This window comes from Pleurodeles waltl, chromosome 3_1, assembly GCF_031143425.1.
Source record: "Pleurodeles waltl isolate 20211129_DDA chromosome 3_1, aPleWal1.hap1.20221129, whole genome shotgun sequence".
NCBI lineage: Eukaryota > Metazoa > Chordata > Amphibia > Caudata > Salamandridae > Pleurodeles > Pleurodeles waltl.
Genome location: NC_090440.1, coordinates 668469269 through 668495396, shown reverse-complemented (window position 1 = coordinate 668495396; position 26128 = coordinate 668469269). Strand labels below are relative to the sequence as shown.

Here is a 26128-nt window from a genome sequence, read left to right as displayed (position 1 = left end):
TAACAGCATAATGGACATAGACCTTGATCGTTCCACTACCCTGTTAGCAGGCGCAGTAACACACAAAATAGCTAAAAACCAGAGGGATTAGATGAGGGCCTGGGAGCTGGTAGATGTTTGGCGCAACCAACACCCAGAGGAGAGGGATTATTCCTATTACTCATGCCTACACCGGGTCCACACCAGGATAGATAGGATAGTATGCTCGGTCTCAGTAGCGCAGGAAATGTTTAGGACGCACCCTCTCTGACCATAACCCCCTCATGCTCACATGTAGGGCGATCAACGATAGACCCCCCATACCAATGTGGAGATTGACCCCGGCAGTGCTGCAAGACCAGGCGTACAGAGAAGCGCTACGCTCTTACCTGGCAAGCCATATCACTATTAATAAGGGATCCGCGTCGGCTAGACGTGGAGTGGGAGGCACTTAAGGTGGTGTCGCAGGATTGGCGGTAGCAATCACACAGGACTCATTGAGTCTACAGGTAAGTAGATTTTATTAGTGGTAAATAACACTTTCTGGTGATGTAAGTCTTTTATATTATTTTTCTGTTCTTCAGACGTCTCCTCCAGACATGGTTTACTGATCTCTTCTTCTTCTTTCTGATTTCTTCATAGGCCTCTCGGGAAGCATGTGTGGACAGAAGAAGAACAATAGGCGCGGTAAGTGATTGTGCAAGTTCTTTTCCTTCTTCTCTTTTCTGTCTCTGTCTCAGTCTTTCCCTTTCCTCTTCTGGCCCTATCCCTGGTCTTTAGAGGGGAGGTGGAGGATTTCCGTTATCCTTGTCTCTTCTCTCTCCCTCTTCTCCTGTCCCTGCTTTGCTCAGTTCTGTCCTGTAGTGGTTGATTATGGCTTTTCTTTGTTTCTTTTCCTGGGTTCTCTCTCTCTCGCTCTGTGCTTTTTCCTGAGTCTCCTTTCCTTATAGTTGCAGTTCCTTTCTCCTCACTTTCCTGTCTGTTACCGGAACCTGGTTCTTCTATTGTCAATATCTTCCTGTGTCTTCTGTACTCCCAAATCCCCTCCCCCCTTCCTGTTCTTTCCCCAACCGTGCACCCAACCCTTTTATGCTTTCCCTTTAATTTTTTCTCTCTCATCTCACAATGTATCCCGTGAGCGTGCAACCGAAAGTGCAATCTCCCTCCCGTCCTCCCTAACCCTGCCCGGCCACAGCCCCGTACCTGACTTGGCCACGCTTCTCCTGAAACGTGGCTGGTCTTTAAGTTCTGCTTCCCGGAGATGACTTTCTTCGTCCCTGGTTGGGAACGCGGCGGTCCCGTACTTCACTCCTGTACCGCACTTGAGGGGAGCCGATGGTACAAGGAGTCTCCTCGGTTCTTGCGTCCTGGCGGACCTTCTGGATTCGTCCTCGGTGTCCTCGGTATCTTCCGTATCCTTACTTCCGGCTCTCCTCCGCTCATCCGCCGTTCTCCTTCTCAGCTCCGCGACCTGGCCTTTTGACCTCCCAGGTGCCCACAGAGACAGCCTCGAGCCCACAGGATTGGTTGACCCCGAAGACATATCCAGGTCAGCCCAAGAGGCGTCAGCGCCAGTCGAGATATTGTGCGGGTCGGCCCGGTCCGTCACAGACACTCCCCCTAGAGAGCGGCAGTCGATGACGCTCAGGAGGAGGATAGCGAGACAAAAAATCTGCATTCAACATGTGGCGGCCAGGAGAGTGCAGAATCTGGAAGGAGAAGGGTTGCAAAGAGAGAAACCACCTTAGAACACGAACATTAGAGTCTTTGTTGCGAGAAAGCCAGGTGAGGGGTGTATGATCAGTAAGAAGTGTAAACGTTAGCCCAGTGAGATAATAGCGCAATGCCTCAACAACCCACTTAATAGCCAAACATTCTTTCTCAATAGTGGGATAGTGAGTCTCTCTCGGGAGGAGTTTCCTACTAATGTACAGTACTGGGTGGATGGACCCATCTGTCTGGGTTTGAGATAAAACCGCCCCAAGTCCTACATCAGACGCGTCCGTCTGTAAAAGAAATGGTCTTTGGAAATCTGGACAGCATAGCACAGGGTTGGTGGATAGGGCATTTTTCAAGCGGTCAAAGCTGTGGCGTGCAGCTTCGGGAAGAGAGGGTAGAGTGTTGGGAGTAGACTTCTTGAGCAGGTTGGTGAGAGGTTCTGCTACCGTTGAGAATTGCGGAATAAACTGCCGGTAGTACCCAACAAGACAGAGAAAAGCATGTACACCTTTCTTTGTCCTTGGTAGGGGTATCTGTTTGATGGCATCTACTTTCTCTATCTGAGGGCAAACCAGTCCTTCCCCTAACAAGTAGCCAAGATATCTTATATTAGTAAACCCTAACTTGCATTTCTCAGGGTTTGCAGTTAAATGGGCGTCCCGTAATTCCTGTAAGACCGCCCCCAAGTGTTCTAGATGTTCTGTCCAGGTGTTGCTGTATATTACTATATTGTCCAGATACGCAGCCGCGTATTGTTGATGAGGACGCAACACCTTAGCCATGAGTCTTTGGAATGTGGCCGGGGCCCCATGGAGCCCAAAAGGGAGGACTGTGAACTGCTAAAGACCTGATGGGGCTGCAAATGCGTTTTTTTCCTTATCTGCTATTCTCAATGGGATTTGCCAATATCCTTTTGTGAGATCGAGAGTGGACATAAATCTGGCTTGACCCAATTTCTCCAGGAGTTCGTCAATGCGTGGCACGGAATAAGCATCGAAATATGTTACCTCATTGACTCGTCTATAATCCACGCAAAAACGATCCGGTTTTGGAACCAACACTACCGGAGAACACCAGGGGCTGTTGGAGGGTTCTATGATACCCGCCTCTAACATTGTTGACCTCTTGTTCTATTACTGTTCTTTTGGCTTCTGGGATACGATAGGGCCATTGTCGGGATATGGACTCATTTTTGGTTCGTATCGGGTGTGCTGCTAACTGGGTACGTCCGGGTTGTTTGGAAAAAACGTGTAAGAGGGGTACAAGCTGTGTATCTGGGAGGGTGGCATTGGTTTGGGGAATAGACTCCTCAGGACAGTGTTTCAGGGGAAGGGATAGGAATGGGATGTCCTCAGTGCTTGTATTTGTGATATACCGAACGGGTTGGGCACTCATTGGCTCTTGCCATTTTTTTAGGATGTTTATATGATATATTTGTTCCCTATCGTGGCCGTGGGGAAGAGCCAGTTTATAGGTAGTGAGATTAACTTGCTCAAGAACCTCGTAGGGTCCTTGCCACTTAGCCAATAGTTTGTTCTCACAACTGGGAAGGAGTACTAAGGCCTTGTCCCCTACATTTAGACTACGGAGTACACTTCTAGCGTCATACCCTTTTTTTTGCTTCTCTTGGGATTCGCGTAAGATATTGTGGGCTTTTTTCCCATACGGAATGTAGGGTATCCCTCAACTCCCTCGTGTAAGTCAGGAGGTCTTTAACCTCATCGTCTAACTCTTCCCATTGTTCAGCCAGCATCTCGGGAAGGGTTCGAGGTGGCCGCCCAAACAACAATTCGAAAGGAATATGGCCTAAAGAAGACTGAACGTGCGTGTGAATCGCGTACAGTACAAGGGGTAATTTATTTTCCCAATCTCTACCATCTTCGGTAATACTCTTTCTGAGCAAGGACTTAATAGTCTGGTTATATCTTTCCACAAGACCGCCGGTTTGTGGATGATATACTGATGTTCTAATCTGCTTTACTCCTAAGGTCTTACTTACTTCAGCCATGAGTCTGGACATAAAGGGTGTGCCCTGATCAGTTAAGATTTCCTTAGGGAACCCTACCCTGGAAAAAAAATCAATCATGGCTTGGGCAATTACTGTAGTATGCATGCTAGGGAGGGGAATAGCTTCTGGATACTGTGTGGCATAATCTACCAACACCAAGACATATTGCCGCCCCTTACTGGATGGGTTGAGGGGGCCAATAATGTCCACGCCCACACACGAAAAGGGGGTCTCTGTGATTGGTAAGGGTTGTAGTGGAGCGGGTGGGTGTGGAGCGGGATTATATAATTGACATTTCGGACAATCAGAACAGTGCCTACGGATATCCCCGAAGACTCCGGGCCAATAAAACCGCCTGAGTACGGCCTCCTCTGTTTTTTCCCTACCTAGATGCCCTTCCCCATTGTCCCCATGAGCAAGATGTAGGACCTGTTGTCTGTGACTACTAGGAACTATCAATTGTTTCTGCCTTCCGTCTTCTGAATTTGGTATTCTATATAAGAGTTGGTTGTATATGAGGAATTTCGGACCTACCACATGTTTCTCGGGATTCAAGACTTGCTGCCACGCGTTTTTTAAGGCGGGATCGTCTCGTTGACTCTGTCGAAAGTCTCCTGCCACGGTACACACTTTGCCTGTGGCTCCCGGGTTTAGCCTGGTTGTTCCTTTGGGGTTTTGTGCATTTTGTTGTCATTGTATCCTTTTCTGACTTCTGCTTAGATGTACCCTAGGACTTCGGCTCACTCCCTCACCTGCTTCATAGGGAACTTCCCCCCCACCACATTTTCAGAGTGTGCTCCTGTCCCGCTTTTGTCAACAAGAAGGGAAAGGCCACATAGTCAGTTTTGATAAAAACGTCCTCATCCAGGTGAGGTAATACTCCCACCTTGAGAGTTTCTTTTTCTTCTCGCCACTGGAAGTTGATTATAGCCACCGGATAATATATTTGGTCCCCGTGTACACAGGCGATCAAGACTTGTGCCTGTGGTAGCCCTTGACCTGGTTCAACCAATTCCTGGCGGATGACGCTCTGGCTGTATCCGGAATCAATCAGTGCTACCCTCTTCACTCCATTGAGAATGATAGGGAGTGTGTAGGTGGGGTTGTCTCCCCCAGCCTAGAAGACTCTTCCCTTTGCAACTCCAATCTCCATTGGTTCTTCCATGTCCTTTTTCTGGGGGCAATATCATGCTATATGACCCCACACTGAACAGTTGTAACACTGAGGACCAGTATTGGGAAAAGCGGTTTGAGGGGGATGGTGTACCCGTATACACTCCAGGTCTTGGGACACCATTTGTCTTGGGGTCGCACCTCTCCCTACGGTCGGACGAACAGGGGAAGGGACTGGGGTTCTGCTAGAGGTAGCTCTGAAATCTGGGCTTCTGTGAAAGGCACAAGCAAGGTCGATGACTGTTTCATTGGTCAACCCTGGGTGCTGTCAAACCCAATTACGGGTAGTGTTAAGTAGGGCATCTAAAAATTGTTCCAAGACTATGACGTCAAACATTTCTTCTCTGGTCTTTTCACTTGGATGCAACCATCGTCCTGCAGCATGTTGAACCCTGTAGTACAGGGTGCGAGGGTTCTCCTGTGATTGCCACTTAGTTTGGCGAAATCTGGACCAGTAGCTTTCACTGTCGAGCCCCACCCTTTCTAATATGGTTTTCATGATCTCTTTATAGGGGAGAGTACCACTAGGATTGATTGCTTGATATGTAGCTTGTAGGTGCCCAGTCAGTAGAGGTGCAATATACTGTCCCCATTTTTCCTCCGGCCAACTAGCAGTGCTTGCAACTCTTTCAAAATTGAGGAAAAAGGAATCCGGATCTTCCTGGTCCTGATATCTTTGTAAGACGCTGCTAGGTACATTGGGATGCACCTTCGTGTGGGCTATGGTGTCGGTAGGTTTTCCTAAGGCGGTTTCATGTACCAGTTGGTTGTTTGCCATGATTGTGGCTTGGCTCTGAAGTGCAGTCTGTAGAGCCTTGCGTTCTTCTCTTGCTTCCTTCATTTGTTTCTCCCACATTAGTTGTAGGTGACGTTGTCCCTCCGCTAACTGTGCAATACCTTCCGCCATGGTGGGCTTTTCCTCCATTATGGCGTTTTCTCAAGATCCCACTTCTGACATCACTTTGTCGCAGGATGGGCGGTAGCAATCACACAGGACTCGTTGATTCTACAGGTAAGTAGATTTTATTAGTGGTAAATAACACTTTCTGGTGATGTAAGTCTTTTATATTATTTTTCTGTTCTTCAGACGTCTCCTCCAGACATGGTTTACTGATCTCTTCTTCTTCTTTCTGATTTCTTCATAGGCCTCTTGGGAAGCATGTGAGGACAGAAGAAGAATAGGCGCGGTAAGTGATTGTGCAAGTTCTTTCCCTTCTTCTCTTTTCTGTCTCTGTCTTTCCCTTTCCTCTTCTGGCCCTATCCCTGGTCTTTAGAGGGGGGTGGAGGATTTCCTTTATCCTTGTCTCTTCTCTCTCCCTCTTCTCCTGTCCCTGCTTTGCTCAGTTCTGTCCTGTAGTGGTTGATTTTGGCTTTTCTTTGTTTCTTTTCCTGGGTTCTCTTTCTCTCTCTCTCTCTCTGCTTTTTCCTGAGTCTCCTTTCCTTATAGTTGCAGTTACTTTCTCCTCACTTTCCTGTCTGTTACCAGAACCTGGTTCTTCTATTGTCAATGTCTTTCTGTGTCTTCTGTACTCCCAAATCCCCTTTCCCCCTCTCCTTCCTGTTCTTTCCCCAACCGTGCGCCCAACCCTTTCGTGCTTTCCCTTTTATTTTTACTCTCTCATCTCACTATGTATCCCGCAAACGTGCAACCCAAAGTGCAATCTCCCTCCCATCCTCCTTAACCCTGCCCGGCCACAGCCCCTTACCTGACTTGGCCACGCGGGTCTTAAAGTTCTGCTTCCCGGAGCTGACTTTCTTTCTCCCTGGTTGGGACCGCGGTCCCGTTCTTCACTCCTGTACCGCACTCGAGGGGTGCTGATGGTACTAGGAGTCTCCTCGGTTCTTGCGTCCTGGGGGACCTTCTGGATTCGTCCTCGGTATCTTCCGTATCCTTACTTCTGACTCTCCTCCGCTCATCCGCTGTTCTCCTTCTCAGCTCCGTGACCTGGCCTTTTGACCTCCCAGGTGCCCGCGGAGACAGCCTAGAGCCCACAGGATTGGTTTACCCCGGAGACATATCTGGGTCAGCCCAAGAGGCGTCAGCGCCAGTCGAGATATTGGGCGGGTCGGCCCGGTCCAGCCCGTCACAGGTGGCGACCAGGAGTTATTGCCTGGGACAGACAGTCAGAATTAGACGCACACTGGAGCAGGAATTAAATAAGTTAGAGAAGATTGAACACAGCAGGTACAAGGAAGCTAAGAAGACCCACTCACAGGTCGAGGAGCAGTTGAGATGCCATACTATGCAGAGACACTTGGCCTCGGTGCAGGCAGAGGAGGACAGATCGGGCAAGATGTTAGCTTGGCTGGTGAGACCAAGAAGGGGGGGGACACCTATCATAAGAGTGCGTGATATGAAGGGGGAGAGCAGAAACACACCGGGGGCCATAAATGATGCCTTTTTGCCATCTTGCACATGCCGCATGAAGAGAAGCCCCCTACAGGGATGCTCCTCGCGATCGACTTTGAGAAGGCCTTTGACTCGATCCGATGGGACTATCTGAGGAATGTCATGCTTTGGATGGGACTGGGGGAAGGATGGGTGAGATGGGTGGACCTGCCATACACAGCTTCACTGGCAAGAGTAAGGACGGGCAGGACGGTGTCGGAAACTTATCCTACATACAGGGGCACCAGGCAGGGGTGCCCATTATCCCCATTGTTATTTGCTTTAGCTATTGAGCCTCTGGCAACCCGACTATGGACGGAGGGCAGGGGCAGGGGAGTGGAATGGGGACAGGATGAACATATTATCTCACTCTACACCAATGACATCCTGATCTACCTAAGGGAGGGTGAATTGGGGCTACCGTGGGCACTGGATAAACTGGACGACTTTGGAGGCCTGTCCAGCCTGCGTCTTAATAGGGGAAAGACCTTTGTATTTCCCTTGACAGCAGGAGGTCCGCGCCCTCCATCCTGCCCGGAGGACATGGTATGGGCACCACACACCTTCAAGTATTTGGGCATACAGGTGTTCTATGACCTCAGAGACCTACATGAAGGTAACGTAGGGAGGGCACTCCGTTCGCTTCGGGCATCTGTGGGATTCTGGCGATCTCTTAAATTATCCATAATGGCCAGAGTATCTTTATCCAAGATGATTATGCTGCCACGCCTCCTTTATTACTTTACCAACTTAGCGGTGTTACTCCCCCTGGCATGGTTTAGGGAGCTGAACAGCCTTCTCAGAGACCTTATTTGGGATGGAGGTCGCAGACACACTGCGCTCACGTTCATGTGTAGACTGACTAGTGCAGGGGGATTGGGAGTCCCGGATTTTGAACTTTATTACCTGGCATGTCAGCTACAGTGTATCTCCAGATGGTGCACTTGGGAGGGTCGCCTAGACAGTTACACACCTAACGGTGCGATAGATACAGAGTGGATCATAGCACAAATGATAGGTCGACGAGTGGAAGCACAGGAAGGGAGTGTCATGACGAAGGTAGCCCTATCGTGCTGGAAGAGGTGCTCGCGACGCATGAGAGAGGGACGCCCTTACTTTGCAGCACTGCCTTTGTCGGTGATAACACAGGGTACCAAGGAGGGCACCTTGCTGGGTTCCGGACTTGGAGTTTGGTCCAAAGCTGGGGTAGAGAGTATAGGGGACCTCTTCCGGGGCGGGGTACTGAGGTCCTTCACAGAAATGGCTGATCAAAAGGGAATACCAGCTGGGCAATTTTTACTACACCAATACCTGTTACATCATATAAAGGTGCACTGGGGCATGGTTAATGCGGAACCTACCACACACCGGCTCCTGCACCTCCTGCTAACCTCCAGAGTCGATCGTCACCAGGTGTCTGGGCTGTATAAGGCCCAAAATGATGACACACTTGACCCACTGCAGACACTGAGGGAGAGATGGGAAAAGACACTAGGCAGAGATATGTCGGAGGCGGAGTGGAGGAGGGTTCTGGCATATCCGCGGGTGGTCTCACGTAATACATGACTTTGATACATACAGTATAACTACACCCACAGGACATACCTCACCCCGCAACGGCTGAACCTTATATATGAGGGTGAACTCAGGGGGTGCCCCAGATGCGGTGAAGTGGATGCGGATCTGGACCACATGATGTGGCACTGCCCAGAGCTCCTGCGGAGCTGGAGGGCAGCATTGACTGACCTGGAGGGCCTTTTGGGTGCTACACTGGAACTGACCCCTTCTTTGTGCCTGCTGGGCTTGTACCTGGGACCGACCCTTGGGAAGATAGGCAAGCGATTCCCAGACCTGGCTTTAGTGTTGTTTAGGAGGCGGATTACATTAGGTTGGAAATCGCCAAGGGCCCCCCCCCCATGGAGGACTGAAGACGGGACCTATTGAAGTGGGCAAGGGCCAAACTGCAGGTATTGCGACGCGAGGAGGCTCTGGAGTGCGCCAAACGCACATTGCTCCGACCTGGGAAGAGGCACTGACCAAATGGGAAAGTAGGGACTGGGAAGCAGGAACACTGACAGGAGGGTTGGTGGCAAACACAGAACAGGAAGAGAGAGAAACCGGAATAGGAGGGACACACTGAACCTTAACATAAAAGGGGACACTCTGGACTACCCCTCCTCAAACGGGCTATGAGTTAAAGAGACAGAGGAGAAGGCGGGCAGACCTGGAGGGCGCCAGCGGATATGGATACTGTAAGGGACGATAGGCGAAGGGAGTACCCCAGTTCGCCCTGGTGACGCCGCCATCCAATAGGGAAATTACAGAGGCAGCGACTGGACCTAACGCACAGTCCGGTGGAGAGCCCTTGGCCCGCACCCTTACAACTAGTAGTCAGTACTCAACCTCTCTGCGATACACCACCATGTATATAGTTGGTTTAGTTTTAAGCGTAGGATTGGTATGTGACCAAGAGAACGATAGCAAGATGCACGACTCAGGAACATGCGCAACCAATACGCAGATCACACACAGAGCCAAGACCATACAGAGGCTGAACATCAGATTTGAGTGGGAACCCAGCGAATGATATGTTAGAGACTAACATTGGAAAGTGTTGCAGCTCGTATAATTGCATGAATAAGTGTATGTGTATACAAAGAACAGAATTGACTATGTACACCAATAAAATGTTAATAAAAACAATTAAAAAAAAAAAAACACTGGCGTTGTGCATCTCAGTGTTTGTATGAGCCCAGTCTTCACTGACCTGTCCAACAATACACAGGCCTCTCCAACCCTATGAATAACTCAATGTCTTCATTGCGTATGAATCCTGGCAGATCCTGCATTAAATTTGCTCTAGTGTGCACAGCATTTTGTCTGTTTTTGTCTTCCTTTTCTGTGGTCACCTGTTCAGTACTTACCATATGCTTTTATGTTTAGCCAGGTTTAAAAAAAAAAGTTTTATTGGACAGTGACTGCACAGCACAGCACATTAACAATCCAGTAATTTAGCAGGAAATAGATTGTGTTCTTTCTTTTGTTCAGTAACAGAAGAAACATCTCCCCAACAAGCCCACCTCCCACCCCTGCTGCTCCATGTCAGCGCTCCATTTGTCCCAAATGCCAGTGTCTTGCGTTACAGAGAGTTCAGTGTGTGAGAGAACCAGTCTCGGCTCTGGATAATCTGACAACTATCGATAGTGCGGACACCAAGCAACATTCATTCCTCAGCCTCTTCCACCCATTCTTTTAACTTTCCTATGCTGTTCATTTGTTCCTCCCCATCAGTAAGTCATTCCCGTCCACCCTGCATCATCCAATTCATTCGGCTCACCCTTTATGTCTAGTAACATCTATGCCAATGCCGACAGGTCGTCTACAAGTTTTTCATCTCTTCGCACATGCTTCATTCTCACTTCCTCCGCTACAGCCCATTCCAACATGTCCCTGAGCCATTCACCATATAATGGGGGCTCAGTCAGTTAATGGCTATATGGCGTTTTGCCAGTAGGAGCCCTAGGAGTATGAATTTTCAGCTAAGTTTCTTTCCCTTCGGTGTGGGAAGCAACCCAAGCATGAGACTCTTGGTGTAAGGGGGATTTTCTACCCCGTATCTCTGTCAAGATTAATGACTACCGTTTGTCAGTAGGATTTTAGTGTCGAACACTGCCATGCCATGTGGGTGAAGCACGCTGCTGTGGCACCACAACGACCTTGTGGGGTATATTCGGCAATGTTTCGTCTGTTATAAGGAAGAGGGACTAGGGGTAATGCCTGGATTACTTATCTTTAATAGTCATTACTCCAAGTCTTACTTTTCTTCATCACAGTCCTCCAATCCCCTGTCATTTTAGAGTAGTGGATACCCAGATAGGCTCCCCCCACCTGTAGTCTATGGTGTCCTGCTATGTTACAGGAGGGGCTGCAGGCGGGGGAAGTTAAAGGTAACCTCACATGCACATGATTTTGTACAATAAATATATTAATACCACCTAAAAGGATAAGAAATGTAATAAACTTTCATTTTTATTTGTTGCTTGACAGAGGCCTGTCTAAAGGAGGGTCTAAACTTTTTTGATCGAGCCTGCAACAGCGCACGCGCTGCATGCGCCCTCGCTTGCAAGACAGTTGTTCCAATAGGGGAATTAAAGCCCCCCATTGCTTACCATTTATTGGCTCAGCGTCACTCTCCTTTGTTGCCTCCTAATTGGCCCTGGCAAGGATCACTTCCGTTCCTCTCTGTGGAGCATGGACCAAGCACAAATTGATTCAACTTAATAAGTGCCCATCCGCTGCATACACCTGCTGTGATTCATGTACTAGTTCTTCGTTCCTCCTCCCTTTCCAATTTTTCTCTAATCTACCTCTGCTGCTGTTCGATCTTCAAGCAGAGTAACTCGTAAATGCTGTAAAGTAACCCTTCAGGCCTGCCAGGCCCATGATACCTGAGCTGAAGACACTGAATAGTGATTAAGAACCCTGCTGGCCTTTCAACAATAAAAAATGCTTATAAATCTGCTGTTGGACATTGTACAGTCTGTGCTGTCCTATTCTTCTTTCTCTAGTCAGTAAACACTAGACGGGTATTTTTTGAAGCAGATGCACCAGGTAAGACCTTCTGGTCTCTAAATGTAGCACCTTGATGCGAATTCGCTGCTCTGATTGCCTGTAATAGTGGGGTAACTAGCTGCAGACGGAATGATTATATATACCTGTGTGCCCTAAATAATGAACAGCATGAATGGCAATTTGCTTAATTAGAAGGATGTAAAGCAGAGCAGCGGGCCTGTTAAGATTTGCACACCTTTTAGACTACTCGAGTTCTATGCGGTGGGTGCAGTAGTCCACTAAGCTATCTTACTAATAAAGATATATGTGATATGTTCCTGTGCATGCCTCGTCTCCTCTTGGTACAGAGCATGGATTTGTGTTTTGTGCTCATCCTTTCAAGATGTACCTCCCGCCAGTGTTGGTGAATGGGCACATCTAGTTCCCTGTTCCTCTGTTCTAAACTCTCTCTTGTTTACCCAGCAAATGTTGGCTGGCAAATAAATCCTTTTTTTCATGCAGCCCAGGTGAGCGACTCCAGGTTTGGCTTGATTTTCTAGTGTTTAGCACACAGCGCAAAGTAACTCGTTTCCAGGCCCTATACAGAGCTAGGAGAAGTGCTGATCACAGGACTAGAGAGGCATCAAGCAGGACAAAAACATTCCTAAATGCCGATACATTGGAAAACAGACTAGTGCTTAGCAGGGTTGTTACGAAAGTATACAAATGCACCTCCTTGAATAAATCCTCGAAGACCAGTGGGTATTCCGCTGTCACAAGAATCCTTTATGTTGTTTTACATAGGGGATCAAGAAACTACCAAGCTATGAATGAATCACAACTGACAATATCTCTCTCGAATCATAACACCATCTCGAGATAGTCTCAGCATGTTGAACCTAAATATCGCTACAGGATATGAGACACAAGCGTGCATTTTTTAATCTTGCACTCGTGTCTCATGTCTTGAAGGCAGCATGATTTCAAAGGAGCATCACGTACGATGGGCATAGGCATACAACCTGTAATGCTCGCGTGCACATCTAACATCTCTTATATATATATATATATATATATATATATATATATATATATATATATATATGGATATATATATATGTATATAGATATTTTTTTCCACTGAAAAAAACAAAGGTTATATGGAAGTTATAGTTAGGTTCTGAATTTACTTGTACAAAACAGTAGAAATTCAGCAGTTATAGTTACCTGAACTAACTAAAACTCTAAAACTGGTGCTCCCGTAATTCACTGCTTGTGACCTCACATATTACATCATTCACGCCGTGGTCAGTGACATCACTGATGACATCTCATATGGTATCAATGATGACATCATCCACACAGTCATACACAAAGTCATTTGCTGATATAAACTCTTGTATACCCATGCACACACATCTACTCACATACTTATCCAGAGATGCATAAAAGTAGTGATATACAGACATTCAGTCAGTCAGTCAAACAGCCACTGAGACAACCACTCACTCACCCATACTCTACTAACTGAGGTATTCACAGGCTCATAAAGTTACTTACACAGCCACTTATACACCCACTGACACACCCACTCATACTCACGCAGCCCATTAATAGATCACTATTCTAGTGACACATCCAGTTAATCAGTTGTAGATACACTCACTCATACAGTCACTGACTCATTATTAGTCACTTACACACGCAATCACTGAACTGTACAACTATTCACACACCAACTCACCCACATGAACTGACACTTACATACCCACTCAGTCACCCATTCACACAACCCCTCACTGACCAACACAAGTTCTCACACATCCACCCACTATATAAAAACGGACTCACCCACTCAGTTTACAATAAATCTACTCATACACCCACTGACTTTCGCATACGGTCACTGACACAGCCACTCAGTTATACTTACAGCCATTCAGACACTCACTGACTCATCCATATAGTAAGTGACTCATCAAGTCACTTACCAATACAGTGACACCCATTCACTTATTCAGACAACCACTCTGACACCCACTCACTCACACATGCAGCCACCCACAGACCCACTCACTAAATGAAATGCAGCTGCTCACACAGTCACTTGCTCACCTATACAGCAACTTACACATCCATTCAGTCTCCCATACAGCAAATGATTCAGCAGTTCATTCACCCATAGACACACTCACACACCCACTCACCCATCGTTACAACCACTTACACCCACTGGATGATGTCATCAGTGATGTCATCAGTGATGTAATATGTGAGGTCATAAGCAGTGCATGACAGGAGCACCAGTTATTGTTAGCTGAGATAACTATAACTGCTGAATTTCGACAGTTTTGTACGAGTAAATTCAGAACCTGACTATAACGTCTATGTAACTATAACGTCCCAGTAACATTTGTTTTTTCAGTGAATTTCAATGTTTTTTTGAACGTATAGTAATTTTAAGTATTGTATGTTAATCCAACCACTGCAGCCCAACCAGTCACGTCCTTCACCCATGCGCAGGGGAGGTTGCCCACAAGACCTGGCCTGCAGCCAGACCCTGCGGCCAACACCCCCCAACCACCCAAACCCACACTGTGCACAGTCCTTTTGCTGTGTGTGCAGGGAGTTTGCTGCAGCGTCTCTGGGTGTGAGAATAGATGTGAGAAGGTGTTTCTGGGGGTGAAAGTGGCTGTCAGATTGCCTGTCTGGTTGTGAGGGTGCGTACATCAGTGTTTTTAATGGGTGTGTCAGTCTGTGTGCGGGTCTGTGAGTGGCTGCATGAGGGTGTCAGTGGGTCTTTGTGGGTGCGTAAGTATCTGAGTGGGTCTGTGAGTGGGTGCATGTGCCTCTAAATGGGTGTGTGAGTGGGAGAAATTGATTGAAAGGGAGAAAGAAAGTGAGAGAGAAAGAGAGAGAAAGAAAGAGCTTTTTTGGCTTTAATATCTCATATACCTAGAATGAGAGATTTTTGGTTAGATTTAACAAAAAATGTATTAAATATTTTTTTTAAAGTATATATTTTTTTATTGAAAAAAAAAAATGGTGCTGAGTCCAGGTGGACTCAAACCCCCATAGCGCAGCATGAAGGTCTGTGACCTTCACACTGAGCTATAGTTTTTTTTTTTTTTTTAAATGTAGCCCTTTATGGACTTTCAGGGACCACAAGGGCTCCCTCACGGTCCCTATATATTTTTTATTTATTTAAATATTATTAAAAAATAATAATAATATTAATCAAAAGCCCTTTGCGGGCTTTGTGGGGTCCCTACTTTTTTTTTATTTTTCATTTTTTAAAAAGTTTATTAAAATGCCCTTTACGGGCTACCTGGCACTGGAGGCGGGGGCCTCAAGGCTTCCTCCGCAGTGCCAATGCTTCAGCAAACACGGAGCTGCTTTGCCAGTAGCTCCATGCTTGCTAAAGCATTTCATCTCTGTCCCCTGTACACGTGCAGGCTTCAGAGACAAAACTTCGGATTTTGACAGTGGGACCTGCTTTAAAGGTCCAGCTGTCAAAACCCAAAGTGTTTGCTGTGGCTTGGCTTGGCTGCAGCGCTGAAGCCAAGCCACAGCAAACAGCTATGTCCCAGGGGTGGGCACCCCCAGGACATAGCAAGAGCTAGCCTGGGGGGGGCGGTCCCCAGGGCCATCAGTGGCTCAACGAGGGGGGTCGTTTGAAGACGAGTCCCAATATGGTTGAAAACACTACAACAGCTTCTGTTGTTGAAGTGTTATCAGCCGATCAGATCTCTGCACGTGATCACTAGGGGTTGCGAATCCTTCACGTCCCTAGATATGCAAATTTATTTTCCCTTACTTTCTCAAAAACTACTAAACTGAATTACACCAAACCAAAAACGCACTCTTTCTGGACCAAGAACTACCTTCCTGCCAAATCTGGTGTAATTCTGCCAAGGAGTTTTTGCGCTAGGGGGCGTGGACTGAGGCCGATGGAGCAGCACACGTAAAGCGGAGCTCCCGGCGGCCTCTGATCTTCGCACAAACATCCTGATCGCCAGGAAAGATCCGAGGCATGCAGTGGAGCCCCTGGAGCATTGTTTAATGCAAGCCAAGAGGGATCTGGCTGACTCCGAGCGGACAGATGGCCTGGTCGCCGTAGCGGAGCCGTTGGACAAAATGGCGGCTTTGTGGAGTCGCGGCAGCTGAGCCTGAGGTGCGGGCCGGGAATAGGGGGATCGCCCAGCCCTGATATGGCGGAAAAGGATCGGGGCACAAAGGAATTGCTTGGCCCCCATGCCCAGCTCTGTGACAGCCTGACGAGCAAGCGGTAAGGAGTGGAGGATGGGCGGGCCCGCGGCGAGGGCCGGACCCATGCCGCGGCTCGCGGCAGAGACAACAGCAGCATAAAAGGGCCCAGAGGCCCCCCCCATCCGACTCCCTCCCCTGGAGGGAGGGAGAAAAAAAAATGGCAGGCCCCAGTCGAGAGAAGAGCTGCAGACTGGCGGCCCTGAGGGCGGCGCTGAGGCCCAGGCGTGGGAATTGGTGAAGGCCCGGGAAGCTGCGGCCACTCCCTCCTCCAGAAGACAGGCGAGGACGGTAGGGGCTGTGCGCGCTGGATGAGCAGACAGGAACGGGCGGGCGAGGGACGCGATCCGGCCCTACCCCGGTGGAAGACCCAATTCTGGAACTCGGGGCCTGGAATTTGAGGTGGTGTCTGAGCAAGGCAGTCTGAAAGCACAAGGACGAGATCTGGACGCCCCAAAGAACTCCCACACACCGCTCTACAGTAAGGAGGGCCATACCAGCAGCGACTCATCCTGGCAAGGCGAAAGAAAGCACAGAATAGCCCCCAACGGGAAGGGGGGAGAGGAAAATAAAAAAATAAAAAAGAGGGAATCTAACCTGAGGGAGCAGCCAGTGAGGAGGTAGAGCTGCGCCCAGCCCTGAAAAGTAAGTGCAGCTGCTAGAAATGGGCAAACCCAAGAAGCGAGAAGGCCCAGGAGAGGACAATAGCTCACAAAGAGAAGGGGTAGCTGGTGAGGCCAACAAGGGAACCACCCTGGACACCCTGCTATAGGCAATTCAAGCATCCAGAGAAGCTCTAGAACTAAAAACAGACTCTCTATCTGCAGATCTGATGCTCCTAAGAGACGACCACAGACAATTAACCGACAGAGTGGTGGCCAACGAAAACTCACTAGAACAACTCACCCCAGAATGCAAGACAATCCCCAGAACCGTGACCTCTCTGACGTCCAGGATTAAAATACTTGAGACACGCGTGGAGGACGCCGAAAATAGAACACGAAGAAGCAACTTACGCCTGGTGGGCATTCCCGAAAAATCGGAACGAGATGCTCCGGACATAGAGTCTTACTTAGAGCAGTGGATACGCAAAGAGATAGCACCGGAGGGTCTATCACAATATTTTGCAATAGAAAGAGCTCATAGAGTACCTGCGAGACCTCCTCCTCCTAGTACTAGACCGCGCCCGATTGTAGCAAAGTTACTACATTTTAAAGACCGAGACTTCATCCTGTCACAAGCAAGGAAAAAAGGGGAGATCACGATGGAAGGACAGCGAATAATGATCTTCCCCGACTTCACCAAAGACACTGTGATCGGGCAGCCCCGATCACTCTTCTGGAAGCGGCAGTCGACTCCGTGTCGGGTGAGCCCGACACGTCAGATCCGCGTTCCCATGTTACCATGGGAACGCTCGCGACGTCACTACCGCGTTTCCCTGTTTCCAGGGAAACGCTCGGACCTTCCGGATCGCCGGGGGTCAAAAGGACTCAGGACGCGAGACGGGAGGGAGAGGAGCGAACGGAGAGAAGAAGACGGATCGAGGAGGAGGAGCGGAGCGGCGGGAGAAGACGGAGAAGGAGGCAGACGAAATTGGAAACGAGGAGAGCGAGGCCACACACGAAGGAGCGCCAGAGGCAAGGACCAAAGAACCCAGCCATGACCCCAGAGGGTCGTGGCTTACGAAGGTACGGTCCCTCCTAGGGACAAGAGAAAGTAAAGTTAAAAACCCACCAGGGAAGGGAACTGGGGAGGGGTGAGAGGGGAAGGGGGAAAAGTAAGGGGCCCAGTCTCTATAAAGAAAAGGGAGACTGATTATCCTGACCTACCTGGGAACACCGTGTGAATCACAGTCATTTTTGTTTGATACAGAGCACGGGTGTATTCACACTCTCTCTGTCTCCCTACTTATCTTTCCCTTTTTCCTATCTAAAAAGAAATCCCAGAAATATCCTTGTACTTACCTTGGCGTTCTTCTGTTTCTCTTGCCGGTACTCCCCTGGAGCCACCCCGAGTTCCCAGAATCCACTGACCTAGGAGACAAGAGGAGGAAGAACGGCAGAGTTAGATGAAGAGAAATTGAACGTGTTACGCTATAACAAACTGTACTCTTTTGAAACACCTGAGAAAAGAAAGAACAATAATAAAAAGCCTTACTTACCGCACTACCCAATCTCCGTCTGGTTTATACCGTTCAGCCTGCCACAGTGGTGTCAGAAGTGGGATTCAGACCGCGACGGCTGAGGAACGGTATAGACAATGAGTGAAAGTCCTACTCTGGAGGACATGATTAAACAGCTGGCAGAAGGCCAGCGCCATTTACAGTTGGTGTGGGAAGCTCACCAACGAGAGGCCAAAGAAGATAGGGAGGCTTTACAGTCCGCCCTAAAGAGTCAAGCCACGATTTTGGCGAACAACCAGCTTGTCCATGAAACGGCGATGAAAAAGTTAACCAAGACCATAGCCGCCAGTAAAGTTCACCCTAATGTCCCCAGTTCGGTTCTACAAAGATATCAGGAAGGGGAAGATCCGGACTCTTTCTTTACTAACTTTGAACGGGTAGCTTCCTCCGCTCAATGGCCCGAAGAAAGATGGGGACAATACATTGCTCCTTTACTCACAGGTCTCATACAGGCAGCTTATCAGGCGGCCAATCCAGATGGTACCACGTCCTACAAGGACATAAAAAGGAGCATTTTGGAACGGGTTGGCCACGATACCGAGTACTATAGAGTAAAGTTCCGTAAAGTCAAGTGGGGACAGACGGAGGACCCCCGAACCTTCTACTTTAGGGTTAAAGATTTGGCGCTAAAATGGTTGGGACCTATAGGAACTAGTAGAGAGGATGTTATCAAGACAATCATCCTCGAACAATACTTGGACTCCCTACCCACCAGTACAAAAAATTGGATAAGGCAACATCCAAATGTGGATACAGACATGGCTATAGATTTGGCCTGTGCGTACCACAGGTCCACCGATGTGAGATCACTACAACCCCGGCCCAACGTAAAAACCCTCACCCCTCCACCAAAGCCTGTACCGAGATATCCTTTAGAAGACACATCTCCCCGTAGATCAGGGGAGGGTCATCTAATGCAGGGACCTCAATGTTTTAACTGTGGAGAATGGGGCCATATAGCTCGCGTATGCCCCAGGAAAACAGAGGGAGTTGAACCTATGGAGATAGGAGTAACACAACGCAGAGTCCTATGTACTGGGGAAGGGGACACCAAATTTAAACAGACCCTAAAAATCAATGGTCACCTCCTCTCTGCTCTCATAGACTCAGGGTGTAGTCAATCCGTCATCCGACAAGATCTAATAGACCCGGTGGATAAGAATTCCAGCCAAAGAGTTACCATTTGCTGTATACATGGCGACAAGGAGCAATACCCCCTTACCACAGTAGAGTTAGAGTGGGGGGAATATAGAGACTTTCTTCCCATGGGAGTTATGGATCAACTGATTGAAGAATGCATTGTTGGCACAGACTACGTGCATTTTCAACAACTCCTAAATGTTACCCAAACTCAGAAGGAGAGCCTCGAATGGTGGACCGAGGCTCCTTTTTTTTATAGCCCCATTGAGAGTCCCCCATATCCTAGGAAACTTTCCCGTTGGGAAAAAAGAGACGGAAAGGCGAAGTTTCGAGAGGTTAAAGAGACTGATCACCCCATAAGAGTGATAGCAGAGAATTGTAGAGCACCCAGCAGTTTCCGCCAACATCAGAGGGAGGACCCTACCCTCACTCATGCATGGAGAACAGCAAAAACTGAAGAAACCGACGAGGTGGGTCCCTATTTTCTAGCACAAAGAAACCTTCTGTATAGGGTAACCACTACCCAGGCAGGGGAACGCAAACACCAATTAGTAGTCCCAGAAAACGATAGGGACCAAGTACTCCTCCTAGCACACAATCAACCGGGAGGGGGCCATTTCGGCAGAGAAAAAACCGAGGAATATCTCCTCCGGAGGTTCTACTGGCCAGGGGTTTTTGCCCACATTAGGAAATATTGCTTGCAATGCCCTAGATGTCAACTCACTGAACCAGGCCGGCCCCGGAAAGCACCTCTTCTACCTCTTCCCATCATCGATATTCCATTTAGCAGGGTGGGGATGGATCTAATTGGACCCTTACTTCCCTCATCTAAGGGACACACTTATATACTGGTTATCGTAGACTATGCAACCAGGTACCCCGAAGCCATTCCCCTCGCCAGCATGACGACTAAAACGGTAGAACAGGCAATGATAACGGTATTCACTCGGACAGGGTTTCCCCGAGAGATTCTCACTGACCAGGGGACACCCTTCATGTCCAACCTCATGAAACAGATATGTAGGGTACTCGGCATTACGCAAATCAAAACTTCAGTGTATCATCCCCAGACAGACGGACTCGTTGAACGATACAATCGGACCATTAAAACACTATTAAAGAAAATAGTTGATGAAACGGGGAGGGATTGGGACCAGAAACTGACCTTAGTTCTCTATGCCATTAGAACCCACGAACAGGCTTCAACAGGACAGTCCCCGTTCGAACTGGTGTTCGGAAGGCAACCCCGTTCTCTTTTAGATATGGCCGTCGAGACCTGGGAGGAAGAAGAGGAAGAGGAAGAGGATGAGGAAGGACGACCATTATTAGAATACGTCCAAAAGCTTAAATCACATTTACAAGAATTATGGGAGAATGTACGACAACATCTGGAAAAGGCCCAAGAGACTCAAAAACAATATCATGATAGGGGAAGTAAATTGCGTACATTTCTTCCGAATGATCAAGTCTTGATCATGCGACCCACGTCGGAACAGAAATTGTTGGCCAGATGGCAGGGGCCATATAGGGTTATTAGAGCAATCTCCCCTGTCACCTATCTCATAGAACAAAGGGGGGGATTCTGATATTGGCGGGCGGCGGGAGCCACCCGCCAAGCGGGAACCGCCAGAAGACCGTACCGCGGTCGAAAGACCGCGGCGGTCATTCTGGGTTTCCCACTGGGCTGGCGGGCGACCGCCAAAAGGCCGCCCGCCAGCCCAGTGGGAAACAGCCTTCCCACGAGGACGCCGGCTCAGAATTGAGCCGGCGGAGTGGGAAGGTGCGACGGGTGCAGTGGCACCCGTCGTGTATTTCAGTGTCTGCATAGCAGACACTGAAATACTTTGTGGGGCCCTCTTACAGGGGCCCCTGCAGTGCCCATGCCATGGGCACTGCAGGGGCCCCCAGGAGCCCCACGGCACCCCCTACCGCCATCCTGTTCCTGGTGGGAGACCCGCCAGGAACAGGATGGCGGTAGGGGGTGTCAGAATCCCCACGGCGGCGGAGCGCGCTCCGCCGCCATGGAGGATTCTCAAGGGCAGCGGAAAGTCGGCGGTACACCGCCGACTTTCCGTTTCTGGCCGCGGCTGAACCGCCGCGGTCAGAATGCCCAGCGGTGCACCGCCAGCCTGTTGGCGGTGCTACCGCCAACCTCCGCCATGGCGGTAATTACCGCCAGGGTCAGAATGACCCCCTAAGTGTCAACCCCCCAAAAAAACAAATTTACCATGTGAATCTCCTCAAGAAATGGGAAACAGTGGATGAGGTTAACGGCACAGTAGAGATGGGCCGTTTTGTATCTCCCAGCAAGGAGTTAGATATAGAAATGTTTCCTTTCGGAGATCAACAGAAGGAAAATATGCCCTGTATCAACACTTCTCTGACAATGTCAAAGAAGGATCAGTTGTACACCCTGTTAAACCAGTACCCACATTTTTTTTCGGACATACCTGGCAGAACTTCCCTGATCTACCACAGAATAAGAACACCACCAGGGAAAACTATTCGACTACGGCCTTATCGCATTCCCGAGGCTAGGAAACATATCATAGAAGAAGAAATAGAAAAAATAATAAACTTAGGAGTAATTGAGCCCTCTGTCAGCCCCTGGTGCTCTCCATTAGTCCTGGTCCCAAAACCTGACGGAACAGTTCGCTTTTGTATTGACTTCCGCAAACTCAATGCAATATCCATGTTTGACACTTATCCTATTCCCCGAGTGGATGATGTCCTAGAGAAGCTAGGAAGAGCTAAATATATGTCTACCTTGGACCTCACTAAAGGTTATTGGCAGATTCCCCTTTTCCCCGAAGATAAAGAGAAAACAGCCTTCTCTACTCAATCCGCTCTTTATCAATTCACAGTGCTACCCTTTGGTCTCCACGGAGCCCCGGCAACCTATCAGAGGTTAATGGATAGGTTATTAAAGCCCTTCCACACATTCTCTGCAGCCTATCTCAATGATGTCGTCATTTTTAGCAACACCTGGCTAGACCATCTACACCATCTCAACCAAATTTTGACCACACTGACAGGAGCGGGGTTAACGGCTAATCCTAAGAAGTGTATGTTAGGGAAGACTGACATATCATATCTAGGCTATAAGATAGGTAGTGGTACGCTACAACCACAAATGACTAAGATTGAAGCAATTAAAAACACCCCAATCCCAAAAACAAAAAAAGATTTGCGTTCTTTCCTGGGTTTAGTGGGCTACTACCGTAGATTTATACCGGGTTATTCCACTATTGCGGCCCCCCTTACTGATCTGTTATCACCCTAACAAGTTGGTACCTTTTACAGACGGTCAGAGGACTAGTTTTGAACAGTTAAGATCCTCTCTTACCTCGGAGCCTGTTTTGCAATGCCCTGATTTTTCTAGACCTTTTCATCTGTATACGGATGCTTCTAATGTGGGCCTTGGGGCGGTGCTCGCGCAGCCTGACCCAGAAGGTAGGGATCACCCAATTGTGTTTATCAGCAGGAAACTTCTTCCCCGAGAATGTCATTATCCCACCATTGAGAAAGAGTGTTTGGCCATTAAATGGGCAGTGGAGAACTTGCAGTATTATCTCTTGGGTAGGCCTTTTCTCCTGTATACAGATCATGCCCCTCTTACCTGGCTTGCCTCACATAAGGATTCCAACTCTAGGATCTTACACTGGTTCCTTGAACTACAGCCTTTTTCCTTCCAGGTCTGTCATGTCCCTGGGTCGCAACAGGGTCCTGCGGATTACTTGTCCAGGTTTCCTTGCTCTACTCTGGTCCTCGAGCAGGACCGTTCTTGGGAAGGGGTGTGTGATCGGGCAGCCCCGATCACTCTTCTGGAAGCGGCAGTCGACTCCGTGTCGGGTGAACCCGACACGTCAGATCCGCGTTCCCATGTTACCATGGGAACGCTTGCGACGTCACTACCGCGTTTCCCTGTTTCCAGGGAAACGCTCAGGACCTTCCGGATCGCCGGGGGTCAAAAGGACTCAGGACGCGAGACGGGAGGGAGAGGAGCGAACGGAGAGAAGAAGACGGATCGAGGAGGAGGAGCAGAGCGGCGGGAGACGACGGAGAAGGAGGCAGACGAAATTGGAAACGAGGAGAGCGAGGCCACACACGAAGGAGCGCCAGAGGCAAGGACCAAAGAACCCAGCCACGACCCCGGAGGGTCGTGGCTTACGAAGGTACGGTCCCTCCTAGGGACAAGAGAAAGTAAAGTTAAAAACCCACCAGGGAAGGGAACTGGGGAGGGGTGAGAGGGGAAGGGGGAAAAGGAAGGGGCCCAGTCTCTATAAAGAAAAGGGAGACTGACTATCCTGACCTACCTGGGAACACCGTGTGAATCACAGTCATTTTGTTTGATACAGAGCACGGGTGTATTCACACTCTCTCTATCTCCCTACTTACCTTTCCCTTTTTCCTATCTAAAGAGAAATCCCAGAAATATCCTTGTACTTACCTTGGCGTTCTTCTGTTTCTCTTGCCGATACTCCCCTGGAGCCACCCCGAGTTCCCAGAATCCACTGACCTAGGAGACAAGAGGAAGAAGAACGACAGAGTTAGATGAAGAGAAATTGAACGTGTTACGCTATAACAAACTGTACTCTTTTGAAACACCTGAGAAAAGAAAGAACAATAATAAAAAGCCTTACTTACCGCACTACCCAATCTCCGTCTGGTTTATACCGTTCAGCCTGCCACAGACACCCAGAAACAAAGAGCCACTTTTATGGAGGTCAAACGGCGACTTAGAGAGCGCAGCATTCATTATGCCATGCTGTTTCCTGCCAAACTAAAGATCATTACAAACAATGACACGCTCTTTTTCACGCCGCAGCAAGCACGGGAATGGCTGGATGAGCTGGGACCGACAGAGAGAGAGCACAAAGAAGGAGCGACTAAAAAAACTCAGAGAGCCCCCCCCCCCCCCCGGCGGTGGGGGAAACACATTACAGACTTGGCCCCGCCACACAACCAGACAGTGCGGGAAAGACAAGATGCGGTGAAGGCCGTGATGTCCTTGGGACGGGGGGGAGGCCACATCCCCGTGCCAGTCTGAGTCCCTATTGGATCAGGACTCGGTGCTTGATGAAATTTCCTGCTCATCACAGGACACAAACAACAACCTCCCACGATTCACCCCAGGAACATCTGACGAGATCATCTGAAACAACAACGAAGGCCTGCCCATACCCAAATGAACAACCGGAGAGACATGCTTCAATTGAGTGTAACAAAGGAGGATCAGCAGAAATAAGGACTTGCGGAGCTGGCCGGCCCGGGAACTCAGCTGTACACAACGACACTGAAGCATAAGCTCCACGGATCTGGGACTCTGTCACATCCGACTTACCGCAAGTACAGCTGGGGTACCGGGGAGAAAGACACAAAATGAAGTGAACCTGCGTTGAAAGGGGGCTCATGGGTTAAGCACACGGCTCTTGCCTAGCCCCCCACACACAATGTTTACTGAGTTGGGGAAGGTTTGGATAGGAAAAGTTACCCTACCGATCCTGGGGACAGGGAGTTTGGTTTATGGAAGAATCGTTAAGTTAGCAAGTAGTAGGTTTAAAATAGGGGAAACAGATCCAAGCAGTAGATTTACATGGCCAAGCTCCTGGGCATTGACACACACGGAATGGGGGTATGGATGCAAACACACCAATGATCCACACATAAATACTGAGCTTGGACAGACCACTAGATTATAAACTCCTCACATGGAATATTAGAGGACTGAACAGTCCGGGTAAGCGCTACAGGGTTTACAATCAGCTCAAAAGACAAGGAGTGCAAATAGCAATCCTACAAGAAACCCACCTCATAGGAAAAGAGGTGACAGCACTGACGAAGAGATGGAGAGGTCAGGTATACGCCACAGAATACTCAGCGTACGCACGAGGGGTTCTGATATGGATATGACCGAGGGTCCTCTTCCAAAAAACGGAAACACATATAGACAAGGACGGACGCTATGTCTTTTTGAAAGGCCGGCTAGGGGGAAGGGACATCACACTGGGAGGTATCTACGCCCCTAATCAGGACCAGAGCTCTTTCCTTCACGCAATATCCCACAAATGGGGACCCCACTTAACCCAGGCAACAGTGGTGGGAGGCGACTTGAATTGTATGTCGAACACAGTGCTAGACAGATCTCACCCACCCCTGGAGACCTCCCCTATATGCAGGACAGCCAAGTGTTTCACTGACTGGCAAAGGGATTGGGGACTGATAGACTCCTGGAGACATCTCCACCCGCAAGAAAGGGACTACGCTTTCTATTCACCCATGCATGACTTACATGTCTGACTGGATGCTGTCCGAACCTCCCCGGACGTAAATTGCATGGTACGTAGTGCGGAATACCTATGCAGTACAATATCTGACCACAATCCGCTACTGATCACTTTAGACTGGTGAAGGGATCGGCCCCTGATACCAGACTGGCGACTTAAAGTAGAGTCTTTAGAGGATAGCGCTTTCCAGCAAACCATCCGAGACGAAATTAAAGAATTTTTCACGCACAATGCACGCTCAACCTCCTGCCGAGCACAGGAATGGGAGGTGTTCAAGGTGACTATCAGAGGATAATGCATGGCCGGAACACTGGGGGTTAGGAGGTCAATAGAGGGGGAACTCGATAAACATGAGACGACATTGAGGACCTTGGAGCGCAACAGACCAGATAACCCAGACTTGGCCCCTAGCATATCCGAGACTAAGAACAAAA

At 48.8% G+C, this 26128-nt stretch overlaps 2 long non-coding RNA genes across 2 annotated transcripts in view; one reads left to right on the top strand and one right to left on the bottom strand.

Moving 5' to 3' along the window:
- LOC138284451 (uncharacterized) overlaps positions 1–6606 on the top strand; it is a 32749-nt gene extending 26143 nt beyond the window's left edge. Inside the window, exons 2-3 of the long non-coding RNA XR_011201398.1 lie at positions 622–666; positions 6025–6606. This is a non-coding gene — a long non-coding RNA (uncharacterized lncRNA). The remainder of the gene's footprint in view (positions 1–621; positions 667–6024) is intronic.
- Positions 6607–6821: 215 nt separating this feature from the next.
- LOC138283248 (uncharacterized) lies at positions 6822–20688 on the bottom strand. Its single transcript, XR_011201150.1, has 3 exons — positions 20573–20688; positions 18050–18118; positions 6822–6990 (listed from the first exon to the last, which is right to left on the bottom strand). It is a non-coding gene; the product is annotated as an uncharacterized lncRNA (long non-coding RNA).
- Between the last annotated feature and the right edge of the window lie 5440 nt (positions 20689–26128).